The 12,962-nt window shown below is 47.3% G+C and overlaps 1 protein-coding gene across 2 annotated transcripts in view; it reads left to right on the top strand.

Moving 5' to 3' along the window:
* The window catches only part of CMTM7 (CKLF like MARVEL transmembrane domain containing 7), a 100,716-nt gene that overhangs the window by 68,963 nt on the left and 18,791 nt on the right, over positions 1-12,962 (top strand). The window contains exon 6 of one of the 2 annotated variants that reach the window (XR_004029800.1): positions 10,913-11,031. The exons of the other annotated variant lie outside the window; for it this stretch is intronic. The gene's annotated coding sequence lies outside the window, so the exon portion shown is untranslated. The remainder of the gene's footprint in view (positions 1-10,912; positions 11,032-12,962) is intronic. 2 annotated transcript variants of the gene reach the window in all.

Here is a 12,962-nt window from a genome sequence, read left to right as displayed (position 1 = left end):
TTTCTGAACTGCATCCTGTGAACTCTCAGAGGTGCTTCAGACTCACAGATACCCGATTTTATGAGTAAAATATATGCAAACACTTAAAACACTCTCCAGCCTTCAATAGCAAACATGGACACTGGGAGCCCCTCGGCCTCCATGCCGTCTGCCCAGGGTAACTCACCTCGTGCAGCTGCCATCAGTGCAAGGCCACCCAGAGTGTGAAGCAAGCTGCTAAAAACCCCACCACCACCTCACTGGGCAAGCCTGGGCTCCTCCATCCTGCGCAACCCAGACGCAGCAGTGGAATGAATCTGACCGTGAAGCTGCAGTTGCAGTTATCTCCTTACTTATCCAAATTGTGGGCTTTCCAAATTAATCCCATTGTTCCTATGCACTGATAATAAGTAAATGTTATCAATATAAATTAGTCATTGATATTCATACCATATTTCCCATTTGACATAGTGGAGTTTCATGCATAATTTAGATTGAAAAGGGGGATTTCTCTGCTAAAAAAAAAAGTGTGGAAACTTTCATGAGCGTCCGTGTGAAGAGACCACCAAACAGGCTTTGTGTGAGCAATAAAGCTTTTAATCACCTGGGTGCAGGCAGGCTGAGTCCGAAAAGAGTCAGCGAAGGGAGATGGGATGGGGCCGTTTTATAAGATTTGGGTAGGTAAAGAAATATTGCAGTCAAAGGGGGGTTCTCTGGCGGGCAGGAGCGGGGGTCACAAGGTGCTCAGTAGGGGAGCTTTTGAGCCAGGATGAGCCAGGAGAAGGAATTTCTCAAGATAATGTCATCAGTTAAGGCAGGAACAAGCCATTTTCACTTCTTTTGTGGTGGAATGTCATCGGTTAAGGCAGGAACCGGCCATCTGGATGTGTACGTGCAGGTCACAGGGGATATGATGGCTTAGCTTGGGCTCAGAGGCCTGACATTCCTGTCTTCTTATATTAATAAGAAAAATAAAACAAAATAGTGGTAAAGTGTTGGGACGGCGAAAATTTTGGGGGATGGTATGGAGAGATAATGGGCTGCTTCGAGCGGGATTAGGGGCGGCATGGGAACCTAGAGTGGGAGAGATTAAGCTGAAGGAAGATTTTGTGGTAAGGGGTGATATTGTGGGGTTGTTAGAAGAAACATTTGTCATTTAGAATTACTGGTGATGGCCTGGATACGGTTTTGTATTAATTGAAAAACTAAACAGAATAAGAGAAGGAGAAAAACAGGTATTAAAGGTCTAAGAATTGGGAGGACCTAGGACATTTAATTAGAGAGTGCCTAAAGAGATTCAGCATAGTCCTGCCAGCAAAGATTATTTATTTACTTTAAGAGTTAAGAGTGGTGGTTTGGGGATAGCACGAGGAGATACCAGCTGTGATGGCTTGGAGAAACAGTGTAAACCGGCAATGTAAACAAGAGCAGGGCATGTATGAGTAGTTGAGAATGGTGAATAGGAGTATGACTAGACAGAAGATAGGAGAGATGACAAGTTTTTTGGGGCACAGTCTAAGTTGGTCTGGTGTCTGGAATGAGACTAGGGCCTAATAAAAAGGAGCGTCTAAACAGGAGCTTAAATGGGCTGTACTTTGTAGCATTCTGAGGACAGGCCTGAATTCTGAGAAGGGAAAGTGGTAAAAGTATTGTCTAGTCTTTTTTAAGTTGGTAGCTGAGCTTGGTGAGGTGTATTTTTAAAAGACCATTAGTCCGTTCTACCTTTCCTGAAGACTGAGGACTGTAAGGGATATAAAGGTTTCACTGAATACTAAGAGCCTGAAAAAATGCTTGGCAGATTTGACTAATAAAGGCCGGTCTGCTATCGGACTGTATAGAGGTGGGAAGGCTAAACTGAGGAATTATGTCTGACAGAAGGGAAGAAATGACCTCAGTGGCCTTCTCAGACCTTGTAGGAAAGGCCTCTACCTATCCAGTGAAAGTGTCTACCTAGACTAAGAGATATTTTAGTTTTCTGACTCGGGGCATGTGAGTAAAGTCAATTTGCCAGTCCTGGGCAGGGGCAAATCCTTGAGCTTGATGTGTAGGAAAGGGAGGAGGCCTGGACAATCCCTGAGGGGTAGTAGAATAGCAGATGGAACACTGAGAAGTGAGCTCCTTGAGGATAGATTTCCATGATGGAAAGGAAATGAGAGGTTCCAAGAGATGGGCTAGCGGCTTGTAACCTACATGGAAGACGTTATGAAATGACGACAGAACAGAACGGGCCTGTGAGGCTGTAAGGAGATATTTTCCTTGGTCTAAGAACTATTTGCCTTGTGTGGGAAGAGATTGATAGGTGGAAGTTTCAGCGGGGGAGTAGGTGGGAGTGACTGATGAAGGAGAAAAACTGAAAGTGAGGGATATAAGTTGGAATGCTAGCTGCTTTTTTAGCTATCTTATCAGCATAAGCATTGCCCTGAGCGATGGGATCTGATGCCCTTTGATGGCCTTTGCAGTGAATGACTCTAGCTTCCTTTGGAAGTAAAGCAGCTTTGAGAAGCGTTTTTATTAAAGAGGCATTAATGATAGAGGACCTTTGTGTAGTGAGGAAACCTCTTGCATGGTGGTGCAGTATATGGAAGGCATATTTACAGTCATTATAAATATTGATGTTTAGTCCTTTTGCAAGAGTGAGGGCTTGACTTAAGGCAATGAGTTCGGCTTGCTGAGAGGTAGTGGGGGGGGGGGGCAGAACAGTAGCCTCAATGATAGATGTGGAAGATATCATAGCATAGCTTGCCTTTGCTGGTGAGTGGCAATTAGGCCTGGTGGAACTGCCATCAATAAACTAAGTGTGTTCAGGGCGAGGAACATGAAAGAAGGAAATGTGGGGAAATGGGGTGAACGTCAGGTGGATCAGAGAGATGCAGTCATGAGAGTCAGGTGTGGTATCTGAAATAATGTGGGAGACTCAACAAAGAGTGAGTACAGCTGAAGGAGCCGGGAAGCAGAAAGTATATGTGTCAGGTGTGAGGAAGAAAATAGATTTTGGAAGTTATGCGAACTGTAGAGAGTGAGTTGAGCATAGTTTGTGATTTTAAGGGCCTCTAAAAGTATTAGGGCAGTAGCAGCCGCCACAGGCAGACTTGAGGGCTAGGTCAAACAGTAAGGTCAAGTTGTTCGGATAACAAAGCTACAGAGTGCGGTCCTGGTCCTCGCGTAAGAATTCTGACCACACTAACCATGCCTAGGAAGGAAAGGAGTTGTTGTTTTGTAAGGGATTGAGGTTTGGGAGATTAGCCAGACACGATCAGCAGGGAGAGCACGTGTGTTTTTATGAGAATTACGCTGAGATACGTAACAGATGAGGATGAAATTTGGGCTTGACTGAAGTAATGGGGTCTGTCTGTGAAGCCTTGCAGTAGTACAGCCCAGGTAATTTGCTGAGCCTAATGAGTGTCAGGGTCAGTCTAAGTGAAAGCAAAGAGAGGCTGGGATGAAGGGTGCAAAGGGATAGTAAAGAAAGCATGTTTGAGATCTAGAACAGAATAATGGGTTGTGGAGGGAGGTATTGAGGATAGAAGAGTATATGGGTTTGGCACCACAGGGTGGATAGGCAAAACAATTGTGTTGATAAGGCTCAGATCCTGAACTAACCTGTAAGGCTTGTCTGGTTCTAGGACAGGTAAAACGGGGGAATTGTAAGGAGAGTTTATAGGCTTTAAAAGGCCATGCTGTAGCAGGCGAGTGATAACAGGCTTTAATCCTTTTAAAGCATGCTGTGGGATGGGATATTGGCATTGAACGGGGTAAGGGTGATTAGGTTTTAATGAGATGGTAAGGGGTGCATGATCGGTCGCCAAGGAGGGAGTTAGAGGTATCTTATACTTGTGGGTTAAGGTTGGGGGATACAAGAGGAGGACGCAAAGGAGGCTTTGGATTGGGAAGAAGTGTGGCAATGAGATGTAACTGTAGTCCAGGAATAGTCAGGGAAGCAGATAATTTAGTTAAAGTGTCTCGGCCTAATAAGGGCACTGGGCAGGTGGGGATAACTAAAGAGGAGTGCTTAAAAGAGTATTGTCTAAGTTAGCACCAGAGTTGGGGAGTTTTAAGGGGTTTAGAAGCTTGGCTGTCAATACCCACAACAGTTATGGAGGCAAGGGAGACAGGCCCTTGAAAAGAAGGTAATGTGGAGTGAGTAGCCTCCATATTGATTAAGAAGGGGACGGACTTACTCTCCACTGTGAGAGTTACTTAGAGCATCTGTGATGGTCCTGTAAGCTTCTGAGGCAATCGGGCGGTGTCAGTCTTCAGCTGCGAAACTGAGAAGATCTGGGAAGGAGTCAGTCAGACAGCCTTGAGCCAGAGTTCCAGGGGCTCTGGGAGTGGCTGCCAGGTGAGTTGAACAGTCCAATTTTCAGTGGGGTCCTGCACAGATGGGACACGGCTTAGGAGGAATCTTGGGCTGTGGGCATTCCTTGGCCCAGTGGCCAGATTTCTGACACTTGTAGCAAGCTCCTGGGGGAGGTGGTTCTGGAGGAACGCCTGGCCACTGCGGTTTAGGCGTTTGGAAGTTCTTTTGTGCTGGAGATGTGGCTGGGGTTTGTCTCACAGTGGAGGCAAGGAATTGCAACTCAGAAATACATTGCTACTTGGCTGCCTCTACTCTATTATTGTACACCTTGAAGGCAAGGTTAATTAAGTCCTGTTGTGGGGTTTGAGGGCTGGAATTTAATTTTTGGAGTTTTATTTAATGTCGGGAGCAGACTGGGTAATAAAATGTATATTGAGAATAAGACGGCCTTTTGACCTTTTAGGGTCTAGGGCTGTAAAGCCTCTCAGGGTTGCTGCCAAATGAGCCATGAACTGGGCTGGATTTTTATATTTGATGAAAAAGAGCCTAAACACTCTCTGATTTGGGATAAAGAAAAAGGAGCATTAACCTTGACTATGCCTTTAGCTCCAGCCACTTTTTTAAGAATAAATTGCTGGGCAGGTTGGGGAGGTCTAGTCACGGAACGAAACTGTAAGCCGGACCGGGTGTGAGGAGGGGAGGTGATAAAAGGATTATATAGGGTGGAGGAGCAGAGGCTGAGGAAGAATTAAGACCTAGCTCGGCCTGGTGAGGAGGGGAGAGGTCAGATGGGTCTGTGTAGAAAAGGAAGATTAGACAGACTCAGCGATGCTTGGGGTTGGGACTGAGGGGACAGGTGGGAGGGAAAGAAGGAAGATTTGGGACAAGTCACATTGGGAACAGACTAGGGAGGGACGGATGTGTAAAAGAATGCCTGGACGTCAGGCACCTCAGACCGTTTGCCTATTTTACGACAAGAATTATTTAGATCTTGTAGGATGGAAAAATTGAAAGTGCCGTTTTCCGGCTATTTGGAACTACTGTCGAGTTTGTATTTGGGTCAAGCGGCATTGCAGAAGAAAATAAGGCATTTAGGTTTTAGGTCAGGTGTGAGTTGAAGAGGTTTTAAGTTCTTAAGAACACGGGCTAAGGGAGAAGAAGGAGGAATGGAAGGTGGAAGCTTGCCCATAGTGAAGGAGGCAAGCTCAGAGAAAAGAGAGTACAGACACGGAGAAAGGGGTGGGGAGTTCTTACCCTCCAGAAAAGCAGGAAAGGGGTTGGGTCGTGGAAATAAGGGGTTGGGGCACAGAGATAAGAGGTCAGGGCACAGAAGTAAGGGATGGGGCACAGAGATAAGAGGTGGGGGTTCTTGCCTCTCCTCCAGAAAAGTGGGACTTGCTGCTAAGGGTGAAGGACCAAGGAAGGTGTCCCTGCGTGGTCTGACACCACTGAAACGTGGGTGAATAATCAGAGAGGCGTCCCTGGAATGATTAAACACCAAGGGAAGGCTGCCTTCCCAGTCCGTGACCGGTGCCGGAGTTTTAGGTCCACAGATAAAACGTGTCTCCTTTGTCTCTACCAGAAAATGAAAGGAATTGCAATTAAGAGAAGGGAGAGATTGAAGTGTGGCATCAAGACTGAAAGGAGAAAGAGCTTGAGGGATAGTGAGGGAGGTTGGAGAAGAGAGTAAAAAGAGGCCGCTTACCTGATTTAAAATTGGTGAGATGTTCCTTGGGCTGGTGGGTCTGAGGACCTGAGGTCGTAGGTGGATCTTTTTTACAGAGCAAAGAGCAGGAGGACAGGGGACTGATCTTCCAAGGGAGGTCCCCGGATCTGAGTCACGGCGCCAAATTTCATGCATGTACATGTGAAGAGACCACCAAACAGGCTTTGTGTGAGCAATAAAGCTTTAAATCACCTGGGTGCAGGCAGGCTGAGTCCAAAAAGAGAGCCAGCGAAGGGAGATGGGGTGGGGCCGTTTTATAAGATTTGGGTAGGTAAAGGAAAATTACAGTCAAAGGGGGGTTCTCTGGCGGGCAGGAGTGGGGGTCACAAGGTGCTCAGTAGGGGAGCTTTTGAGCCAGGATGAGCCAGGAGAAGGAATTTCTCAAGATAATGTCATCAGTTAAGGCAGGAACAGGCTATTTTCACTTTTGTGGTGGAATGTCATCAATTAAGGCAGGAACTGGCCATCTGGATGTGTACGTGCAGGTCACAGGGGATATGATGGCTTAGCCTGGGCTCAGAGGCCTGACAAACCACTGACATAAAGGGAGATGCCAGGAACCACTGGGCACCAGGTGGGTGCAAAGGGCCCAGGTTGGAGGAGGGCTGGGGAGACAACCGGTGGACTGTTTGGGTTTTATTGCCATATTCTATGTACATGAAAAACAACATAGGCCGGGTGCGGTGGCTCATGCCTGTAATCTCAGCACTTTGGGAGGCTAAAGCGGGGGGATCACCTGAGGTCGGGAGTTCAAGACCAGCCTGACCAACATGGTGAAACCCTGTCTCTGCTAAAAATACAAAATTAGCCGGGCGTGGTAGCACATGCCTGTAATCCCAGCTACTGGGGAGGCTGAGGCAGGAGAATCGCTTGAACCCGGGAGGGGGAGAGGTTGCAGTGAGGTGAGATCACGCCATTACACTCTAGCCTGGGCAACAAGAGTGAAACTCCTTCTCAAAAAAAAAAAAAAAAAAAAAAAAAAAATACTCCACGTAGAGTTGTGCAAAAAAGGAAATGTTACCACAACATGAAGTGTGCCGCCTGGCTCAGTTATGAATAGTGATAACAGCCAGAATAATGGTCACGCGGAATACTGATTTGACCGAAACTGTGACAAACCTCATCAGCCGGGCGGGGGTGCGTGTGGAGCGAGCCGCTGGCCAAGTGCTGCCAGATGCCCCAAGTGACCCAGAGAAATGGTCATCTGGATTTCCACGCTAAACATTTCCCGATTTTTAAATGCTACCAAGTATCTTTTCAAAGATACACTTCAGGCCAAACACACCTGCTGGGGGCTAGCTGAAGCAGCCGGCCCCAGTTTGCGATCCTGCCGGGGAGGGCCCTCAAGCGCTTGCCCCAGGGTCTTGGCAGTTCTCCGGGAAGTCGGAGCCCCACCAGTGGCAGATGCTTCCTAGCGAACCCAGGGGCAGCGCGCTGGGCGGAGGCCCTCCCTGGGGAGCCCCCGGGGTCCCCGGCCAACAGCTGTGCCTGCTGCCACTCCTCCCAGCCTGACACAGCTCTCCCGTAGCGAAAACAAAATCCACCGCGCAGGTGGCTGCAGGAGCCCGCGCGCGACGCGCCCGCTCCTGGCCGCGCACGCCCCCTGGTGGCCATCGGGAAGCATCGCCGCCGCGTTCCTTGGGGAGAGCCACACCTCTGGGAAAGCTAAGAACTGTTCACATTAGAAGCATCCACTTGCACGGTTTTTTGGTTGCTGTTTTTTGGGGGGTTTTGTTGTTGTTGTTGTTGTTTTGTGTTTTTTTTTTTCTTTTTGAGACAGAGTCTCACTCTGACACCCAGGCTGGAGTCCAGTGGCGGCACGATCTCGGCTCACGGCAACCTCCACCTCCCAGGTTCAAGCAATTCTCTTGCCTCAGCCTACCGAGTAGCTGGGATTACAGGCGCCCACCGCCACGCCCGGCTAATTTTTCTATTTTAGTAGAGTCGGGCTTTCACCATGTTGGTCAGTCTGGTCTCAAACTCCTGACCTCATGATCCGCCCGCCTCGGCCTCCCAAAGTGCTAAGATTACAGGCGTGAGCCACCGCGCCCAGCCTGCACGTTTTATTTGAACCTCAGGTACACAGATTAATCATCATCCTGAGTTCATAACACTCTTACACTGTAATCATGGTCCATGCATGGCCTCCTTCCTCCCTCCTTCCCTATGTTTTGTTTATAGTCAGCACTGAAGCTAGTCGTGACAACCTACATTCAACTGTAACAATATGCTTCTTCAGCTCATCACCCTCCCATCTTTCCCCTCCCAAGGTAACCTCCCAAATCCCCCATTGATCACGGGTTTGCATTTCTTATAATCTTGGTAGTTTATAATTAAATGGAAAAGATACCACACTGTATGTAATCTTTCAGGACTTTATTCACTTACCATTATGCAACATGTTACATCCTCTTGGCCTCACCTATCCCTTGATCCAGCCACCACTGCAGTGCCAGCCCTGCAAGGCCTACGACCATGTCATGCCAGCATAACCTGATATCTGTGATTTGGGCCTTCAACTGTCACCTTGGCGCTTTCCTGTGGACACTGCCATGGGATCTGCTCAGCGGCCACACAGTGCAACTTGCAAGTGCAGGGGAATTCACTCCCTGTGAGGTAACACTGACCAATGGGACCCAGGAACCAGTGCGTGCATTCTTCCTCCTTCTCTCCTGGACCAGACCACCCTGAGGCACATTTTACACAGCTTCTCAGAGGACAGTCCTGTGGGATCGAGCAACCAATCACACAGTGGTGGCTAACTCAGTAATATCCTCATATTGGCTCACTGTTTCCCTGGTTCACTCATGATGATGGCTCAGCGGGCCACGTGGATACAAGCTGAAAACGTGTGCTGGCTGCACTAATAGCCTTATTTCAGGGGTAGCCTTGAAAGACAGCAGTGAAAGGAAACACTCCCAATGGGCAAAGCTCTGGGCAGTGCATCTGATCATCTGTTGGAAAGAAAATATACAGACTCAGGGAATGGTGAACGGCTTGGCTGATTGGCCAGGGGACTGGAAAGAGAAAGACCGCAAGGCCCCAGAGGGATGGGTGAGACAAAATAAGTCTTCAGCCACTAAACTTCTCAAACAAGCAAGTCATTTGAACAAGAGGTGGATTTCTTACAAAATGCAAACCCTGAGTAATGAGGCCACTGCATGTCAGAAAAAAAGCCCAGAAAAAAACCTGCATAACACATGTTATGACTGAAAGCCAGGTATGGATGGAATGAAAGAGACAGGCAGAGCTGGACTAGCTAGGGGCCTGTAAGGGTGCTCAGAACAGCAGATGACCTGATACAAAACCTGGAGCAGATGTCACAGTTCCTGTGGAGCAAAGATCTCAGTCTGAGCTGATAGAACTCAGTCTGGGGCAAACGACAGCAGAGGGACAAGAATTAGATATGGGGTTGCGTCCCCTGATTCATTCCCACCCAGGAGGAAGTCTCAAATATTCCTAAACTTACTACATACTTGCTGTGGTTTTGTGAGGTGGTGTTGTGTGTGTGTGTGTGTGTGTGTGTGCCTGGATTGTGCTTCTCTTTTGCAAGAACCTGTTGACTGGACACATTTATTGTGACCCCTGTTGGTGACTCATATCAGGAGCAGTCAGATGCATACCCAAGGATGGTGTTTACTCATAAAGCTTGCCACGCGTAACATTTGAAACAGTGCCTCTTTCTGGGAGAAGAAAAAGTATTTGGTCTTCTCACACAGGTTTTATACCAACAGAGGTGCTATACAGAGCTTTCCTTTTTTGAGATGGAGTTCCGCTTTTATTGCCCAGGCTGGAGTGCAATGGCATGATCTCAGCTCACCACAGCCTCTGCCTCCCAGGTTCAAGCGATTCTCCTGCCTCAGCTTCCTGAGTAGCTGGGATTACAGGCATGAGCCACCACATCTGGCTAATTTTTTGTATTTTTACTAGAGACAGGGTTTCTTCATGTTGGTCAGGCTGGTCTTGAACTCCCGACCTCAGGTGATCCACCCGCTTCAGCCTCCCAAAGGAGCCACCGCACCCGGCCTATATAGAGCTTTCTTTAAGCTGAACATCCCTGTCTGTCGAATGGATGCTGGGAACTCTACTGTGGATTAGGGAAGCTTCAAAAAGAGTGTGGCCACCTTTTGTTTCAATTGTGCTGACATAATCAAAGTGAATGAATGTTTTGCTGCCATCCTACCTGGTACTTGGTTTGCAACCTAGGGTATTGCTAATGCATTATTTTAGATCCCCCTGTGGGGAATGTCAGTTTGCTTTCACGAGCACAGCATATGGCACACTTTTATTGCCCTGAATTTCCCAGTGATATGGCATCAGTGGGTTGGACAAACCCAGTACAGTGTGAACTGTTGGTGTATGGGCAGGCATTTCCATCATGTCTGCAAAAAGAAAACTGCTTTCAGGGTGTTACATGCCAGCCAAGCACCACTGACGAAAGACAGGTGGGCCCTGAGCAAGGACAAAACCCAAGCACTCTGCCTTTCAAGTGGCCATCTTGGGGGCTGTGTCACAGCTCAAATAGATATTTCACAATTAAATAAGGAAAACTTTGTAGTAGCCACCAACTACAAAAGAAGAAGAACGAGGAGGGGGAGGGGGAGGAGGAGGAAAGGTAAGAAAAGAAGAAAGAAGAAAAGTGGCCCTACAGCAAAATTGGCCGCTGGACAGTACATCCCAAACCTAGGAATATTCCTACAGCTTCCATCCCCCAAGTCATCAGACATGTGGCCACATTTGCATGAGAGCCTGAACAACAAAGAGTCTAAGAATCAGCCCAGACAGCAGTAAAAGAAGCCTTGCCCTAGAGCATCTATTTCCTTTGGGTCAAGGAACTACAGGGGTCTGGGACTAACTGCACAGTTGATTAGAGCCTTTGGCAAACCAGACTTCTCTGGTTCTTCTTCTAGACTTTGACCTTTTGAACTTGAGGACTTCTTCTTGCTGCTGAGAAACAACTGCCAGCATCACTGAGCCCTACCTACCTAAAACAGTCTTCAACTTGACATTCTCATCCTGCAATTCTGAAGTAAGTTTCATAAATGGGTGGGACAAGCTCCAGAACATCCCATCATGAGAAGAAAATGGATCTTCCAATTAAGGGCCAAATCCAGCTCCACAGCCTTTAGCCATCTTCAGGGTAGGCCATACAGGTGGTGGCCCACCCAGGAAACAGAAATAGTGTCTTTCCTACTGTTTTACCAAAACTGCTGGTTTAATGAAGGTGCCACCTATGAAATAGGCCACTGACCAGAAAGCATCACTGAAGAAAGAGCCCACCCACCTCTGAGTGAGCAGGGCTTTTGGAATGCTACAGCTATCTAGTGATGGCGCAAGGGTGATGGCCCACAGCTGTGGGCACTCTGTGCAATGGGCTGAACTCCAGATGGGACTTCTGGCCACAGAGAGTACTGCCCTAAGATTAAACATGCCACATGGGCTGTCACTAATGGCCTATTTGTAAGGTCAGATCTTTGGGCCAACCAGCACTGGACCAGAAAAGACATACCGTATATTGGGTGGCCCCTACCTTGAGGACATGTAACTATTTAATTACAAACTCGGTATTTATCTATATGGTTGTATGAATCAACCACATCTAGTGAAAAGCATTTAGAGTGGAAAAAGTCAAACACATGTGGCCATCACCTCCACTACAGACCAATCAACCTGTGCTCAAATCCACCATATGCACGGAACTACCATAAAGGATTGATGCCCAGTGATCAATTATGGAGGCCATGTTTTTTTTTAAGACAGTCTCGCTTTGTCACCCAGGCTGGAGTGCAGTGGTGCAACCTCAGCTCACTGCAACTTCTGCCTCCCGGGTTCATGCCATTCTCCTGCTTCAGCCTCCTGAGTAACTGGACTACAGGTGCCCACCACCACACCCGGCTAATTTTTTGTATTTTTTTTTTTTAGTAGAGATGGGGTTTCACCGTGTTAGCCAGGATGGTCTTGATCCCCTGACCTCATGATCCGTGCACCTTGGCCTCCCAAAGTGCTGGGATTACAGGCGTGAGCCACCGTGCTTGGCCGGGGGCCACGTTTAACTGCAAAGACTGTATTATTTGCCGACTATACCGGACCCTTCAATGCTGACTTCTACAGGGACAGCTGGTCTACATTCATCTATTTACAAGTTGCACAAGCTGATAATCCTCTCTGCTTACATGAGCTCCCTTCAATGGATAAATAGATGAATGGTTCATTTTGTTCAGATCTCTGTGGATAGACTAAAACTTGGATACTCTGTATCAGGTGTTCTATGACCACCTTCCTCTGCCTGCTATGTACTTATGACAACAAAATGGCAACTCGTGGGTCCAGAAAAAGGACAACTTGGGTCATCCCTAAGACAGGATGACAGATCCCAAATGATCTGGTGTAAATGTCTTGACCCTAGAAGTGCATGGAGGCCAAGTGGAAGTGAATCACTCTCTCTTTTTCTTTTTCTTTTTTTCTTTTTTTAATTTAATTTTATTATTATTATACTTTAGGTTTTAGGGTACATGTGCACAATGTGCAGGTTTGTTACATATATATCTATGTGCCATGTTGGTGTGCTGTACCCATTAACTCGTCATTTAGCACTAGGTATATCTCCTAATGCTATCCCTCCGCCCTCCCCCCACCCCACAACAGTTCTCGGAGTGTGATGTTCCCTTTCCTGTGTCCACGTGTTCTCATTGTTCAATTCCCACCTATAAGTGAGAACATGCGATGTTTGGTTTTTTGTCCTTGTGATAGTTTACTGAGAATGATGATTTCCAGTTTCATCCATGTCCCTACAAAGGACATGAACTCATCATTTTTTATGGCTGCATAGTATTCCATGGTGTATATGTGCCACATTTTCTTAATCCAGTCTATCGTTGTTGGACATTTGGGTTGGTTCCAAGTCTTTGCTATTGTGAATAGTGCCGCAATAAACATACGTGTGCATGTGTCTTTATAGCA

This window comes from Nomascus leucogenys, chromosome 4 (genome assembly GCF_006542625.1).
Source record: "Nomascus leucogenys isolate Asia chromosome 4, Asia_NLE_v1, whole genome shotgun sequence".
Classification (NCBI taxonomy): domain Eukaryota; kingdom Metazoa; phylum Chordata; class Mammalia; order Primates; family Hylobatidae; genus Nomascus; species Nomascus leucogenys.
The sequence above is the reverse complement of the archived record's forward strand: the minus strand, read 5'-3'. Positions and strand labels throughout refer to the sequence as shown.